The sequence below is a fragment of the Panthera leo genome, chromosome B3 (assembly GCF_018350215.1).
Source record: "Panthera leo isolate Ple1 chromosome B3, P.leo_Ple1_pat1.1, whole genome shotgun sequence".
Classification (NCBI taxonomy): Eukaryota; Metazoa; Chordata; class Mammalia; order Carnivora; family Felidae; genus Panthera; species Panthera leo.
In genome coordinates, this window is record NC_056684.1 from 1,678,372 (window position 1) to 1,695,080 (window position 16,709).

The 16,709-nt window shown below is 50.0% G+C and overlaps 1 protein-coding gene and 1 long non-coding RNA gene across 4 annotated transcripts in view; both read left to right on the forward strand.

Annotated features, from left to right (window-relative positions):
• Positions 1-16,709, forward strand: part of ARNT2 (aryl hydrocarbon receptor nuclear translocator 2) — a 148,135-nt gene that overhangs the window by 94,737 nt on the left and 36,689 nt on the right. The gene's annotated exons all lie outside the window — the stretch shown is intronic.
• Positions 283-4,392, forward strand: LOC122221520. The gene is made up of 3 exons (XR_006203272.1): positions 283-371; positions 2,925-3,006; positions 4,165-4,392. It is a non-coding gene; the product is annotated as an uncharacterized LOC122221520 (long non-coding RNA).

The window sequence follows — 16,709 nt, forward strand, 5'->3', positions numbered from 1 at the left end:
CCCCGCAAGGCCGTGTCTCCGCTGACCCCGGTGTCTCTCCCCTGCCCTTAACCGCAGCCCAGGCCCTCCAGAGGGACGCCTGCAGCCAGGCAGAGCCCAGCCACCGCATGAGGCCGCCTCTGTGACCAGTCTAGGGATGGCACTTTCTGTGTCACAGTGAGGGTGAGAGCCGGTTGTATCCAGTTGCCCATGCTGGGCACTGTGCCAGATGCTTAATACATACTGCGTTGCCCCATGCCCCCTTCACGCTTCGTCGCCCTGTGCCCCTGCACTTCCCATTGTACAGATCACAACTGTCATGGTCCCGTCTTCTGAGGCTCTGAGAGGCTGGGCGCTTTGCAGTCAGTACAGGGTGGACCTCAGATTCCCAGGTCAGGACTCCTGTCACCGCCGCTGGGGGGCCTTTGTCCCCAGCAAGACCACTCTGTTCCCAAAGACTTGTCTCCTGTCGAAGCTGGTGTCAGCCATGGTGACCACGCTCTCTTGAAGGCCTTCTTTCCCGGGGCCAGGTTTGCCGCTCGGTGCCCTCGCCGGGAGGCTGACATCCTTGTCACCAGCATTCTGGGTACAAAGACAGCGCGTGCCTCGCCGTGTCCAGGGGTGACCCCAGTGCTCAGCCGCCGCCCCCTGAAATATGCCCCCGGAAGGACACACGTGCCTTCTGCGCCACGGGCAGGCCACGGGCCGCCCTCCGAAGGGTGAGGAGAGACAGTGGAGCTCAGCCAGCCTGGGGCGGAAAGTTCTTCGTTCTTCTGTCTCGAGTATCTGCCCTTCGCATCGTCCCCCCCTTCCCACGGGCCAGGTTTTCCGGGTACGAGCCGCCGGAACCAGTTTGGAGATGCGCTCCCACAGGTGGAGCGAACGGCCCCCAAGTTGGGGGGCCTTGTAGGTGTTTTGAAGGGGGGCTTGACATCGGGTGGGGGCCGCACTTTCAGGGGGTACAGGGCGGAGCACGGCCAGGATGGGTGGCAGGGGAGGGGCGAGCGTGGATGTGGGCAGAGGGCTGCAGAGCTGCGGCAGGAGGACGGTTGTGGGGGGGCAGCTGGGTGGGGGGGGGGTGTCCACAGTTAGGGGCCATTGGAGGAAGGAGCAGCCCCTGCTGGGGCGGTGGTCACGGGGAGGAGGGTCCTGGAGGCGGCCAGGTCACAGAGCCTGCAAGAGGCAGGTGGCCACGGGCTTGGGTGGCAAAGAATCATTTCTAAGGACTGAGTGGAAGGAGCTCAGTTCGAGAAGGTGAGCGGAGGCAATGGGGGCCTGACGTTCGTGGGGGAAGAATACGGAGCAGGAAGTGGTGGGTGGAGGGTGACAGCCGGCCGGGGGGCAGGTCACGGCCGTGGCAGGGGGGGCCCTCGGGTGCCCAAGGCAGCAGTGCTTTGGGGAGGCAGTGAGAGCACAGCCCTAGGCAGGCACGGGGACGACAGACTGCTGGCCATAGTCCCCTTCTGCGCCACTGGGGGTTTCGATTCTAGAAGCCAGCTAGTGGGACGTGTGCCTTTATCTGTGAACTTGTCACAACTGAGAGCTGAAAATCGCAGTGAAGTCCCCCCTGCCCGGGCGTGCGGAGGACCGGGGGTTCAGTGTTCTTGTTCTTCCCTTGGAAAACAGCCCACTGCTGTCCATGGAAACCCCTCCCTGTCAGGGAAAGTGACAGCGACTCGGCCTCACATGGCCGGGGGCCTGGGAGGCCTATGGTGAGGTGGAGGCCTGGAGAGGGGTGGCCGATGTGCCCCCGACTCCTTCTTCCCAGTGTCCGCGCTGCACCTCCGTGGGGCGTTAGTGTCACAGCCCCTTACCGGCCAGTGCTTTGTTTACAGGTTATGATTTATTGGAAAGAACGCTCTCGGTCCAAGTTTATACAGAAAATACTCGTTTACAACTTGCCTTTTAGGCAAAAGAAGATGCATGTTAATTTGCATGATTTAGGGGCAGTTAATTTGGAAAAGGGGTGTTCCATTTCTGCCAGATGTTTTAGAACTAAACTCCTACCGTCTCGGGTGCATTTTCCCTCAATTTGGGGATCAAAGGGTAGAGTCCTTATTTTATTTTATTTTTTAGTGTTTTTTATATTTGAGAGACAGAGCATGAGCAGGGGAGGGTTAGAGAGAGAGGGAGACACAGAATTCGAAGCAGGCTCCGCTCTGTTCTATGTTATCAGCATAGCGCCCAACGCGGGGCTCGAACCCACGAACTATGAGATCACGACCTGAGCCAAAGTCGGATGTTTAACCAACTGAGCCCCTAGGCGCCCCACAGGGTAGAGTTCTGATGTCTGGATTTAAGCACACAGCACCCATGGTCCTGGCTCTTACGTACCACCTAAGAAAACTTCCCAAGTGTGTGAAGCCCACATTTTAAGTATTGGACACCATGTGCTTGCCTTATTTTTATCTTGTTGTCTTTAGTTTTTAAACAGCTATTGCAAAAACAGCCCATCTTCATTAAAGAAATTTAAAAAGTCTATAAAATCTTGAAAAATATGGTCAAATTCACCCACAAATCCATTTTTTTTTAATTTTTAAAAGGTTTTAAAAGCCTACAAATAAGTCTCCCTTCGTACCCTGGTCCTACGCCTGAGAACCAACTGGGAACACCCCCGTGCTTCATCTTCTAGGTCTTTTTCTATATAAGAAAACGGTCGGAGGTCATGTTATATATTTTACGACACAGCTCGTGTTTTAACGGGTCACGAATTTCATGAATATGTTACCAAGCTGGTACATACACCACTAGTCCATTCTTTTCATTCTTTTAAGTGGCTGCATCAGATTTCATCGGCCATTCCTCAAACGAGAGCACTGAGATCGTTTCTAGGTTAGGGCTCCGGCTGAGGGATGACCTTGTATGCGATTCTTTACCCTTGAGTGTGGGTTTCTGCAGGGAAGTCTCCGCGTTGGTAGAGTGATGACCCAAGCCCCTTTTCGTAGATACTACCAAGTTCACCTTACAAAGCTGGAGGCCAATGTGTCCGTTTTTCCACACTCTTACCAAGAATGTTTCCATGCTCTGGTAAGTTTTGCCAGTCTGATAGGTTTGGGGGGAAAGGACATATTTTAAATTGAGTTTTCTTCATTAGCAAAGTTGAGCATCTTTCCTTGGTGCATTGACTATCTATCTGCATTTCCCCGTGAGTTGCTTGTTCATGACGTACGCCCAGTTTCCTGTCGGGGGATGTGTTTTCCTCGTTCACTTAGAGAGGGTCTTTATAACATTATAAATATTAATCCTCTGTTTATTGTATGTTGCAGATATTTTCTTCTGGCCTGATGTTTAGCTTCTGATATTATTGTTTTTCACGCACAGAATGGATGAGGCACACGGAACATAGTCTCATCTCTCTCTGCTGATTCGGAGCTCTTATGACAGAGTTCTAGTGCTGGACAGGAATTCACGTGACAATTCAAAGATGTCCTCAGGACTTTTCAGCCCACTGCCGCCTCCCCTGTGGCTGTTGTTTTATTGGTGGTTTGTTTCGGTGGTTGTTTCCTTTTACGCTCCATAGGATCCACTGTCCTCAAATCCACCTGCTGGTGGCTGACGCTTGTTCCCTTGCATGTGCCTGTTTTCATCCTGTCCCCATCTGGGGACACAAATTGCTGTTTGTCATCCTTCATGGTCGAGACAATCAAACAGCCCAACTTGCTGGTATCCCGGGTGAGAGGAAATAAAATAGGCTGTGAGCTGGGGACTGGCAGCCTTTCCTGAGAGCAGAGCGTACGGACTATACCGAATGGTCTTGGGGACATCCGTGAGGGGAGCGGGGAAACGTCGTTCTGGTTGCCGAGATGATAACGGGTACTTCCCAGATGGATGAGGTGCTTTTGCAGGCTTCCGCCTTGCATGAGGGACCCCCTGTCGCCTGGGGGCACAGGGCCTGGACGTGTGTGTAACTGTGCCAGACTTCCGTGGCACCACGCCGCACCCTCCCCCCAGCGCCATTCCAGACCCTTCCGTCCGCAGTGCCCACCAGTCCCGCCACTGACCCACCCAATTCTCACAGACCCTTGTCCCTAAAGCCTCCCCCAGCGTTCCGCCAATAACTTCCAAGCCACTTTATTTGTGTCCTGTTGTCCTTGTTATGACAGCTTGTTCGCATCTGTTTTCCCCGCGTACGTGCTGCTCCTGGAGAGCAGGGGCCACATCACGCGCATTTCTGTGTTATTTAAGCTGCAGAGCACGGGGCTTCGGACACGGCGGGAAGCCTGGTGAATGTTTGGTGCCTGAATCTCTCTCTACATCTCCCAGTTACACACCCCACAGTTTCTATCCAGGAGGTACCCAGATTTACCGCTGTCACTATTTAAAATCTTTAATCAGTGCTACTGAAAGAATTTATGCAACTTTACAATAAAACACTAAGTACAAAAACAGCAACGGCAGATAGGTTTTATTTGAAAGCCCACTTTAAAAAAAAATTTTTTTAATGCTTATTATTTTTGAGACAGAGACAGAGCATGAGCGGGGGAGGGGTAGAGAGAGAGGGAGACACAGAATCCGAAGCAGCTCCAGGCTCTGAGCTGTCAGCACAGAGCCTGACACGGGGCTCGAACTCACGACCCGTGAGATCATGACCTGATCTGAAGTCAGACGCCCAACCGACTGAGCTACCCAGGTGCCCCATTAACACATGTGACTCTTGATCTCAGGGTTGTGGGTTCGAGCCCCACGTTGGGTGTAGAGATTACTTACAAATAAAATCTTAAAAAAAATAAAGCTGTGGCTTGAAATGCTTTTATTATTAAATTGGGGAAAACTAGGAATTTAACTTATGAAAATCGAACTTATTTAACCTGTGAACAAGGAAAAGATAACAAATTACCATGAGCTAAGTAAGAAGATGGAAGTAATGAAATAAAAATGAAAAAAATTAAATCTGAAAAGAGAACTATTGTCTTATTGATAAACAAGTCCTCGTGAAGATGTGTAGAAGAGACTCTGAAAGCCTAATTCTAGTTTTATAAAAAGAATGAAAATAAATTGATGTTAAGAATGAAGAAATTTATCAGAAAAAGTTTAAAACATATAAACATATAGCATGTGTAATTTAGATTGATGCATGTTAAAATCTTTAGGAAGAAAGCTAATTTCTGGGAAAATATATAACTAAATTTGAATTAAGAAGGGAGAAAAGATCAAAGCCAGGCAAGACATTGTAAAAACTGACAAAGAATTGCTCCCTAAATGGTACCAGGCCTGGAGGTTTTATGGGCAAATTATTAAACACTTCCAGAGTATAGGAAGAGATAGAAAGTGCACTGCTTTGTTTTTTAAAGTTAGCACGACTTTGATACAAAACTGGTAAGGGCATATTAAAAAAAAAAAAAAAGTATGAATGCAATTTCATTTGTAAATATAAGACACTAAGTACAAGGGTCAGCAAATCAAATGCACGATTGCAAGGTTGCTTGAGTGGTTTAACATTAGAAAATCTGTTCATGTCATTAATTATCCAAAAGACAAAAGCTATATGACAGAAATTCATTTCAGTCAGCAAATATTAAAAATAGATATCTTTAGAAACTAATGAAAGAACCATATTTCCTTAACATGGACGAAACGGTCGTCAACACCTTACGGGACGCGGAAGCATGGGAAGGGTCCGGGGCCTTCACTGCAGGGGCCAGTGCTCCCCGGCCCCCTCACACAGCATTGCTGTGAGACCCCCACCCACAGCAATCACATGAGAAGAGGAAAGAAGACACAATTACTGCTTGAAAGGAAGGAAAGAAAGAAAAGTAAGATGAAATTAACATTACTTGCAGAGGATGTGATGATCTCCCAGAAAAACCAAATCTAACCTACAGAAAATGTTTTAGGAGATTGAGTACAGAGCCATTTAGGAAATTCTAGAAAAACAAAAAATCAGTACCAGTTAGAAAAATACAATATGAAAAATACCCATTTATGAAGATAGCAACATTACAGCATACATGTTAAAAATATTGACATGTGTAAGAGTACTGAGACACCTGGGGGGCTCAGTCAGTTAAGTGTCTGACTTCAGCTGAGATCATGATCTCGCAGTTTGTGGGTTCAAGCCCCGCATTGGGCTCTGCACTGACAGAACAGGCCTTCTTGGGATTCTGTCTCTCCTTCTCTGTCCCTCCCCTGCTTTCTCTCTCAAAATAAATAAAAATAAACATTAAAAAAAGAAATGCGTAGAATTAAACTACCAAATAATACTGAGGGACACAAATGACCTAGCTAACTAGAGCATCCTGCATAGTCTTTGAGACAAAGGTTTAGCATTATAAAGATTTCAGTTAGTTCCAAACCAGTGTAGAGATTTGATACAGTTCCAATAGTTGCCCCATTGAGATTTCTTCTAAATGAAAATTAATTCTCAAATTCATACAGGCCAATAAATATTAAAATAGCTAATAAAATCTCAATACACTGCTGGGGAGTAATTTCTGTACCAAATATGAAAATACGTGTGTTAAAACCTGAATAGTTAAAATGTGCCACGAAAGTACAAATCAAGTTATTGAACAAAAAGACCCAAAAGAGACCCAAGTATTTTTAGAAATGGGCTATGTGATGAGGGGAAGCATTTCGGCTAGTGGAAAAAGGAAAAAATTGGTCAGTACATAGTTTGAGGACAACTGACTAATCATTTGGAAAAACATGATGTCAAGCATATCAAAAATAAGTTTCAGATTTATTAAAGACAAAATACGAAATTTGAAAGTACTCTATGAAAATATAGGTGAATATTTTCCATAACCTTAGGGTAGAGGTCATTTCAAAAATTTTGTTTTAATGTTTATTTATTTTTGGGAGAGAGAGCACGAGCAGGGGAGGAGCAGAGAGAGAGGGAGACACAGAATCCAAAGCAGGCCCCAGGCTCCCAGCTGTCAGCACAGAGCCCAACGAGGGGCTTGAACTCACAGACCGCGAGATCATGACCTGAGCCAAAGTCTGATGCTCAACCGACTGAGCCACCCAGGCGCCCCTGGTAGGGGTCATTTCAGAGAATGAACCCCAAAGGCCAAAATTACAGGGTAAAGACTGACCGTTCTGATCATCTATTCTTTAATAATATTCTGTTCAAACAGTAAGAAAATACTTTTGGGGTGCCTGGGTGGCTCAGTTGGTTAAGCATCTGACTTCATTTCAGGTCCTGATCTCACGGTTCGTGGGTTCGAGCCCTGCGTCAGGCTCTGTGCTGACAGGTCAGAGCCTGGAGCCCGCTTCGGATTCTGTGTCCCCCTCTCTCTCTGCCCCTCCCCCACTCATGCTCTGTCTCTCTCAAAAATAAATATAAACATTAAATTAAAAAAACAAAGCCAGAGGGGTCTAAAAAGTGACATTTTCAGGATGTCCAGAGGACAGTGTGCATTTCTCTAAACCCAAAATGAGATATTCCTTTTCCTTTAGAAATGACCCTGCAATTCTCAATTTAACTTCTTGATCTTCTGGGGCCATATACTGAATCAATCATTTCTGCAAGGCGTCAGATTTTTCCTAATTAGGGAAGAAGGATCGACACTATATGCTAAGAAGGAAGCAGGACCATTTTCTTCTGCAGAGAATCTCGAAAGCCTTCAGACCAACAACCTAACCAGACAAGTGGAGGCTCCAGGATCTGATTTGGAGCTATAGGTGGGATATTTCCCACGTGCATTTATTTAACAGAATGGACTTAATCATTAAAATAGAGTTAGTCAAGGAGCGCCTGGGTGGCTCAGTCAGTTCAGCGTCCAGCTTCAGCTCAGGTCATGATCTCACGGCTCGTGAGTTTGAGCCCTGAGTCGGTCCCTGTGCTAACAGCTCAGAGCCTGGAGCCTGCTTCAGATTCTGTGTCTCCCTCTCTCTCTGCCCCTCCCCTGCTCATGCTCTGTCTCTCTCTCTCTCTGAAAAGTAAGTAAACATTAACATTTAAAAGAAAAAGAAAAAAATATACTCTTTAGAAAACAAACTTAAAAAGTAACTTGTGTGAGCCCCGTGTATTCTTAGCATGTAATGAGAGTTTGGAAATCCATGAAAAAAAAATGATCCCCAAGAGCTCTTTGGTATCAAAGAGTCTGCACAGGCTGTCCCCTAAAGAACAAATGGAAAATAAATATATATTCAAATGAAATAAAAGAACAGCAAATATACCCAATAGCGAAGTACCGTTTATGTTCTCTGAGCCAGCAGTTTCGCTTCTAGGAACTTTTATAGGAAAGAAGTCCTCGATCTGCTGGAAGTCTTTGTCTGCAAGGGTGCGGGTGGGGGCATCACTCAGGTGAGCGAAAAGCTGGAACACCAAATGGCTCAGGACCGAAGGGTTCGGGTCCGACGCATCACCGTCCGGCCGTACAAAGGGAAAACGACAAACAGATGTTTCAACACATCGAGAGGTTTTCCCAGTAAGTTCTAAAGTTTCCGAAGCAGGTTACAAAACAGTTTGAGGGAAAAAGAAAAAAAAAAAAAAAAAAAAAGACCTTTTATTATATACACAGTAAAGGGCATAAACACTCTTCCCGTAATTACGGGTAATTTTTAACGTTTATCTTTTATTTTTCTATAGTTTCTAAATATGCTCCACAAAGACAAAAGTATACCAAATTGTCACCTTTGATATTTTTTGGCTTTGGTGGGACTGTTTTTTTTTTTTTTTTAATGTTTATTTATTTTTGAGAGAGAAAGAGAGACAGAGCACGAGCGGGGAAGGGGCAGAGAGAGAGGGAGACACAGAATCCGAAGCAGATTCCAGGCTCTGAGCTGTCAGCACAGAGCCCCACGTGGGGCTCGAACCCACGAACCGCGAGATCATGAGCTGAGCCCAAGTCGGACGCTTCACCGACTGAGCCACCCGGCGCCCCTGTTTTGGTGGGACTTTTGAGTGGCTGTTTATTCCCTTCAGCTCCACCTCTTTGTGTTTCAAAATCTTTTTTTTTTTAATACACCAGCTTGATTGAGATATCATGCAGATATCATAAAATTCACCCATTTAAAGCGTACAGTCTCTTGGATTTTGGTGCATTCGCGTAGTTTTGCAACCGTCCCCACCGCGAATTGGAGGATATTTTCGCCACCGCCACAAGACATTCCGTACGCGATGACAGCTAGCCCCCCTTTCCCCCCAGTTCTAGGCACCCGCTTTCTAGATCCACGGACTTCCCTATGCTGGACGCTCCCCACAGACCCGTGCCGTACGTGATGCCTGTGTCTGGCTTCTTTCCCTCGGCCCGACAGTTGGCGAGGTTCACGCTACAGCGCGAGTCACGGCTTCCTCTTTGTTGTGAGTAAGACTGCATTGTCCGTGTGTCCCCTCAGCAGGTGCTGGGTGTTAGGGCTGTTGACACTCGTGGGGGCCACGTGGTAGCTCGGTGCTGAGCCTCGTGAGGAAGCCGCCAGACTGTTTTCCGAGGCCCTGGCACCGATTCACGTTCCGGCCGGCGGCGTGGGAGGCTGCGATCTCCCCACAGCTTCACCAGCATTTGTCACTGCATTTTTCGAAGCTGTAGTCACCGTGCTAGGTGCGAGGTGGCTTTGACTCGCATTTCCCGAATGGCTCACGATGGGCAGCGTCGTGCCTTGTGCTCATTACTCACTCAGGCGTCTTCTCGTTTGGAGTAACGTTCAGACCCCTTGCTCGTTTTCAGTGGGGAATACGTGTCTCTCTATTGCTGGGAACTGAGTGAAAGCCGTGCTTCGAGATCCCGTGGGACCTGAGGACGGCGCAGAAGCAACACTGGGAAAACAGAGACCATCCAGATACGCGGAGGGTAACCCGAGGATGGCCCAGGACCGCCGTGTCCGAGGTGCGTCGGAACAGAGGGCCACCCTGAAGCCGCCCCGCCTCCCGCGGGCACCCGCAGCCGCTGGGCCCCAGTCACCGGAGGGGTGGCTGCAGGTGCACCGGCGGGCAGACCCGGGCTCGTGGGGGCTGTGGCAGGACAAGCGTCTGGCCCGCCGGCCTCGCTGCCGCCCCTTTCCTGGGGGAGCCGAGCCCAGGGTCCTGAGAGATCCTTCAGACCTAGGCCCCTAAAGAACCTGGTCCCTTCAGGAAGGTTGGCGTTACTGAAGACTTTCTGGAAACCTCACAGACGCACCGTTGGATCCCATTCCCTCCGTGACTTGCCCGCATTGAGACCCAACCCGTTCATGCAGCAGGTTGCGCCGCACTTCTGCAAAGCCAAGGAATTATTTCAGCGTGACTTTACCTGGTTGGCCAAAAGACATTCTCCCAGGCGCGCCTGTCCGCGTGCGTCCCGGACCGGTGTCTCGGGCCCCGTCCCACGTCCTCCTCTGCCCGTCCAGGCTGCCGCCCCTTCTGACCAGGACTCGTTTCCTTTCCTTGGTTGGCATAAAACCACCAGCATTTTCTCATGCTCGCGGAGCGTGTGGGGGAGGACCTTAGACGCGGTGCGGTAAGGACAGCCTTCCTCCGCCCCACCGAGCCTGGGGCCGCGGTCTGGCATCACTTGCACTGTGTTTTACTGGTCAGAGTCGTCACAAGGGAAGCCAACTTCAGCCCTCGGTGGAAGGGACGTGGAAGAGAATTTGTGGCTGTTTTTTTTCTCTGCGGAAGTTCTCCGTCAGCGCCTGTTAGACGAAGAACGGACTCTCGAACGAACCGCAGCGCGTCCGGTAGGCGGTGTCGGGTATCGGCCAGGGAGAGCCTGACCCTGCGGGGTCCCCCCAGAGGCTGGAACTGACGCCACTTCCCTTCACGCCGGCCACCCCACAGCGCCCTTCGCACAGGCCCCTCCGCTCCCCGCCCGGCCTGTGGCGCTGTGTCCTGATCCCACGTATGGCGGACACGCACCTGTGCCCGCTGCCTTCCTTGCCCACAAGCCCACCGATTCCCAGCAGCTGGAGAGCGAGGGCAGAGAAGAGAGAAGGCGGCCGGTACCCAGGCCCCGGGCTGGGAGCTCCACGCACATGGTCTCCTTCGGCCCTCGCCACGTCCCCGCAAGGGGGGCTCGTTCGCCCCTTTCGCATGTCGGGAACCGAGGGTCCTGTTGGGTCGCTCCCGCGGACACCTCGGGCGCCCGGCCCTGGTCTCAGCCCCAGCCGCGGCCGACGGGTCCTGGGGAGCTGAGACCCGGCCCGGGCTGACAGCGCCCGGCATCGCGGTGTGGCATCTTACTACTTTCCGCACCAGCGGCTTCCCTGAAGGGATGGCGCCTCGCACAGTCGCGAGCAGAGCCCGGAGCCTGGAGGCGCTAACCCTCGGCTGGGCTCCCCCTCTGTCACACCCCTCCCTTCCTCGCGCCCTCCTCCTTGGCCTGCCTCCCACAGGAACCGTCCGCACCGAGGTCCTGGCCTCAGGCGCCGATTTGGGACAAACCTCACTTGGCCAGTTGCGGGAAAAACTAGGGTTGGGACCGCGTTGAGTCCGTGACACCTGAAGAACGGCGTGCGTCACACGGCCCCGGAGCCTTCGCCACTGACGGCCGAAACCGATGGAAGACGATGGGGGTGCAGGAGAGCGGGGGCTAAAGGGCGCACGGGACAACCCCCACGGCCCCTCCACCTCTTTCTGCGCGCGCTCAAGTGAGGCTGTGGGTCAAGGCGTGCCTGAGCAATCGGCGAGTGAGGACGTGAATCCTTGCAAGTTTTGGAACTCGTCCTCGACAGTAGGCGCCGTGCCCCTCATGAGCACCGCGGCGTGCGGCAGAATCCGAAGCAGGCTCCAGACCCCGAGCTGTCAGCCCAGAGCCTGACGTGAGGCTCAAACCCATGAACCACAAGATCATGACCTGAGCCAAAGTCGGACGCTTAACCGACTGAGCCACCCAGGCGCCCTGAAAGACCTTTCCACTTGGTAAAGATTTCTAGGTAGGCAGGTTTTTGTTTCCCTCTCTCTCTCGATACTTTAAAATACACGCACTTGCATTGTTTCTGTCAAGAAATCGACTCTTCTAAAACGCATTTCGTTGTCTGTAGGTCAACGTGTCCCTTTCCCCTGGATGCTTGGAAGATTTTGTCACTGGTTTTCGACAAGTGATGCTGTGTGCTGCTGAAATTGTCATAGCTCCTGTGCTTGGGGTTCGCCAGGCTTCTAGCATCTGTAGATTCATACTTTGTAGTAAATTTGAAAAGTGTTCAGCCATTAGTTGTTCAAATATCCTTCCTGTCTCCCTTCTCCCTCTTTGGAGACCCCAGGTGCACATATCAGGCCACTTGAGGTTTCCATGGCTCACGCACTGGTGTGCACTTCTCTAAAAAATCGTTTTGTTTCTAATGTGGGATCGTTTCCAGTGCTGTGCCTTTGAAGCACATCCCTCCTTTGCCATTAATACATCCAGGACACGTTTCATCTCACACATTATAGTTTCCATCTCCAGGAATTTGATTTTGGTCTTTTTAAAATATCTCCCTTGGCTCGACTTAACTATTTGAACATACGGAATGCAGTTATAAAAACAGTTTCAGTGTGTTTGCTAATTCTAAGATCCGTGTCAGTTCTGGGTCTGTTCTGCCTGGTTGATCTTTTCCCTTATTTATAGGTTATATTTTCGTGCTTCGTTCCATGCCTGGTAATTTTTTATCTGACGGTAGACATTGTGAAATTTAAGCTGCCGGCTTGGAGACTCTTAAGGCGAGAAGTTGGGGCGATCGTCGGGCACATTTGCTTTCCATACCTCACAGATGATTCTTATTTATTGTCTCATATACAGTGTCTTGAACACCATTGTTTCTTTTTTTTAATACTTATTTTTGAGAGAGAGTGAACAGGGGAGGGGCAGAGAGGGAGAGGGAGGAAGGGAGGGAGGGAGGGAGGGAGGGAGAGAGAGAGAGAGAGAGAGAGAGAGAGAGAGAGAGAGAGAGAAGCCGAAGCAGGCTCCATGCCGTCAGTGCAAAGTCCAACAGGGGCCCCAAACCCACAAACTGTGAGATCATGACCTGAGCTAAAATCAAGAGGCAGACGTTTAACCAACCAAGCCACCCACGTGCCCCCAAAACCGTTGTTTCTTAGATCTGTTTGTTTCCGGCTGTTTCGGGCAGGAAGGTAAATTGGCTGGAAGTGTAAGTCGTGGGCAAGCGTATTGTGGACGGCTGTCAGCGTGACTCACACCTTGCCTGCCCCGCCTTCCGTGCCAGGGACCCACGTTCCGTAGCGTCCAGAATAAACGAAGCGAGGTCATGGCAATGGTCATACCTAGAGCATCCTGGAAAACCGTTTCCAGGGGAATGCCCCGGCCAGAAGCATATTCAGAGGAGTGACAAGGAGAAAGGGACACTTGGGCCATTTTTGAAGGAAGAACGGTTAAACTGAAGCAAAAGGATGTTTGGCCGCCTTGGGGGACCGCGTACCCTTTATCTGTCGGAAGGGCGAGTGCAGACAGGTCGAGGGCCTGCAGGTGAAAAGTCAAGAGACCGTCATTAGGTACGCGGTGACCATCCCATCTCTGGAGGCCTTGTCGTGTGGCCGTGGCTTCCTGCCTTCAGGATGGCTGCAAGGGCTCCACCATCACGCTTGGGCTCCCCAAAAGGAGGCTCTTTCCTGAGAGCCTCGCGCAGGGACTTCCGCTCACGCCTCACAGGCCAGAGCTGCGTCCCTGACCACCGCCACCTCCAACGGGGTGGACACAGCCCCCTCTGAACAAACCTGCGTTCTGCCGGCATGGAAGGGGCAGAGGATGTACGCGTACGCGGGACGAAGGGGGCGGGAACGTACGCCGGAGGGGGAGGGGACGTACGCATACGAGGGAGGGGGAGGGGACTATGCATATGCAGGAGGAAGGGGGAGGGGACGTACGCGGGAGGGGGAGGGGACGTACGCCTGCGTGGAAGGGGGAGGGGACTATGCGTAAGCAGGAGGAAGGGGGAGGGGACAGACGCGGAAGGGGGAGACGTCACCAGCCGTCCTCTGCAGGAAGGGAGACCAGGGGAGCAGGCGTTGGCAGGACGATTTGGGCAGGGTTGAGTCTGACGGCGTGAGACAGGGGTGAATCTTCCCAGGAGGCAGGTGGAGTCAGGGCCCGGAGCTCCAGAGGCAGAGCGAGTCGGGGACGGTCTCGGGTCCGGTTACTGTGTGGCTAGAAGTGGAGGCAGGGGGAGAGGATCAGCGGAGACGAGGCCGGGAGGCCCAGGCTGGGGGGGGTGGGGGTGGTGACAGCACGTGCAGTGGCGGCTGTCAGGGCTGCTCCGTGGACCCCGGGCGTCCGGAGACCGTCTCAGAGGCGCGCAGAGTTGAGACGCTTTCCCCGGGGCCCTGAGACGTGGTTGGACCTTTAAACTGCGTCCGCTTTGCGCGGGTGGTGCGTAAGCAGTGGCGGGTAGACACTTGTGGAGCCTCAGCGTGCGTCAAGGCAGTGCCACCAACCTGCCGTCGTGGTCACCGCACGCTTGCAGTGAAAGACACTGTAACATTTTTTTAATGCTGGTTTCGCCTAAGCATGTCCTTGATGAGGCTGTAAAAAGCACTGACCGGATGGGACCCTGAAATGGGAAGGACGCACGCACACAGCCACTTGTGCTGCATATCCAAGCATAGTGGTTGTGTCCGGGAGAAGCACATGTGCAGTTGTTTGAGTTGTGAGCCCAACAAGTTGCTTTTTTTATGACACGCCATTTTTTACTTGAAAGAATGACTGACAAACTGTGGTTTATTTAAACTTGCATATTTGGGGGGCGCCTGGGGGGCTCAGTCAGTGAAGTGTCTGACTTCGGCTGGGGTCATGATCTCATGATTCGTGAGTTCAAGCCCCACATCAGGCTGCTTGGGATCCTCTGTCTCCCTCTTTCTGTCCACCCCCCTGCTTTCATGCATGCGCGCGCACACTCTCTCTCTCTCAAAAACAAACGTTAAAAGATAAGTAGATAAATTTGTGCATTTGGCAGATATTTTTGTAAAAAATGAAAATGAACCTGTCACCTCAAGGAAAATGATAGTATTTGCTGTCAGTGATACAATTAAAGCTTTCTAGTAAGAATGTGAATTTTGGGAAACTTGTGTCCACCACCATGGTCTTGACCAATACCTAGAAATGTTTCTGATGAAATACGCCATGGTATTAACTAGCAAGTCAGATTTTTAAAATATCACGTATTCTAACGTGGCGACATTTAGATCTGTGTGATTTCATGGACCAGTATTTCCCTAGCGATCAATACATTGTGTTCCACTCATATATCAGTGAAAGGCCCATTCAAGGCCCATTCAAAGTGTTAGACCAATCTGTTAGAATGTAACGTTCTGAAATACTCATTGATACCGTTTTTATTTTTACATTGCAGTTGACCTTAAAGAAGCAACCACTTGTCAGGGCGCCTGGGTGGCTCAGTCGGTTAAGTGTCCGACTTCGGCTCAGGTCACGATCGCACGGTTCGTGGGTTCGAGCCCCGTGTCGGGCTCTGTGCTGATGGCTCACAGCCTGGAGCCTGCTTCCGATTCTGTCTCCCTCTCTCTCTGCTCCCCCCTCCCTGCTCACACTCTATGTCTCAAAAATAAATAAACATTAAAAAAAAAAAAAAAAGGAGAAACAGCCACTTGTCAAGATTTAGGAAAGCATCAAAGATTAACATCCACAATGATCTGAGAAAAAACTTCTCCCTCCTCCAGCTACCTGTCTGTGTGAGGGCACATTTTCTTCATATACCTCAAGTAAAACAATATATTGTAATCGACTGTGTGCGTAACAGATGTTAGAATCCAGATGTCTCCTATGAAGGCATTAGATAGATTTTCAAGAATATACCAAAGTGATTCAGGGATAACTTGTCTTTTAAGAAGGTATCTTATGTGATCGAGAAATCTCCGGCATTTCCAGTAAGATCGGAAACAAGGCAGGACTTCCCAATCTCTCTACCACTCTTCAGCGTCGTAAGAGATACCAGCCCGTTCCCTTAGATGAATCAGAGGCAACTAAATGTGTGAAGAAGGAAAAATGACGTCTTTTCAATTCTGTGATAGTTCACCTGCAAAAGCCCAGTGGGCCAGTCACAAAGCTAACTGAAACAGTAGCACAATTCAGTGAAATGGCTCACCGCGGTGCGGACATACAAAATCAGTCGTCCCCGTATACGTAAATAATAAACGGAAGTCGTAACGGTAGAGCGAACCCCCTTTAAATAGCAACGGAAGACGATTAAAGACTTAGGAATAATTTTAGTAAGTGTACAGAGTACAAGTACATGCGAGGAAAATTTTAAACACCCCCCCAAAGACACAAAAGCAGGCTCAAACGAATCGGAAAATGCCCCCCGTTCTTGGGGAAGATGACTCCCCATCACAAAGATGTCCGTTCTCGTGAAGTTAATTGATACATTTAACGCAGGCCGGATAAGAAAACCAGAAAGCTATTTTGTGGAGTGAAGTAAGTTGGTACTAAGCTTCATGTAAATACCTGAGCATAGCCTAGAAAACACTGAAAAAGCGTAAGAGAGGAACAGCCTTACCAGATACTAAACCCTACGATAACGCCTCTATGATTAAAATTGCACAGGACTGATGCTTAATAGACCGCTGGCCAGTAGAATAGAAGAGAAAGCCCAGAGTTAGATCCAAAGGTGTATGGGAATTTATCGTAGGATAAAGGCAACATCTTAGATCACTGTGCTGTTAATAAATGTGGATGGACAAACAGCCATTCGGACAAAGATCAGATCCCGTAGCGCACGCCCCACACGAGAATAGTTTCCAGTAGGTTAGGGATCTAAATGTAGGAAGTGAAAGCATGAAAACATCAGGGGAAAACACGGGTGAGTTTTGGTGTAGGAAATGGCTTTCTGGAACTCCATAAAAGAGCTTGCTGGTATTTTAAGAACGA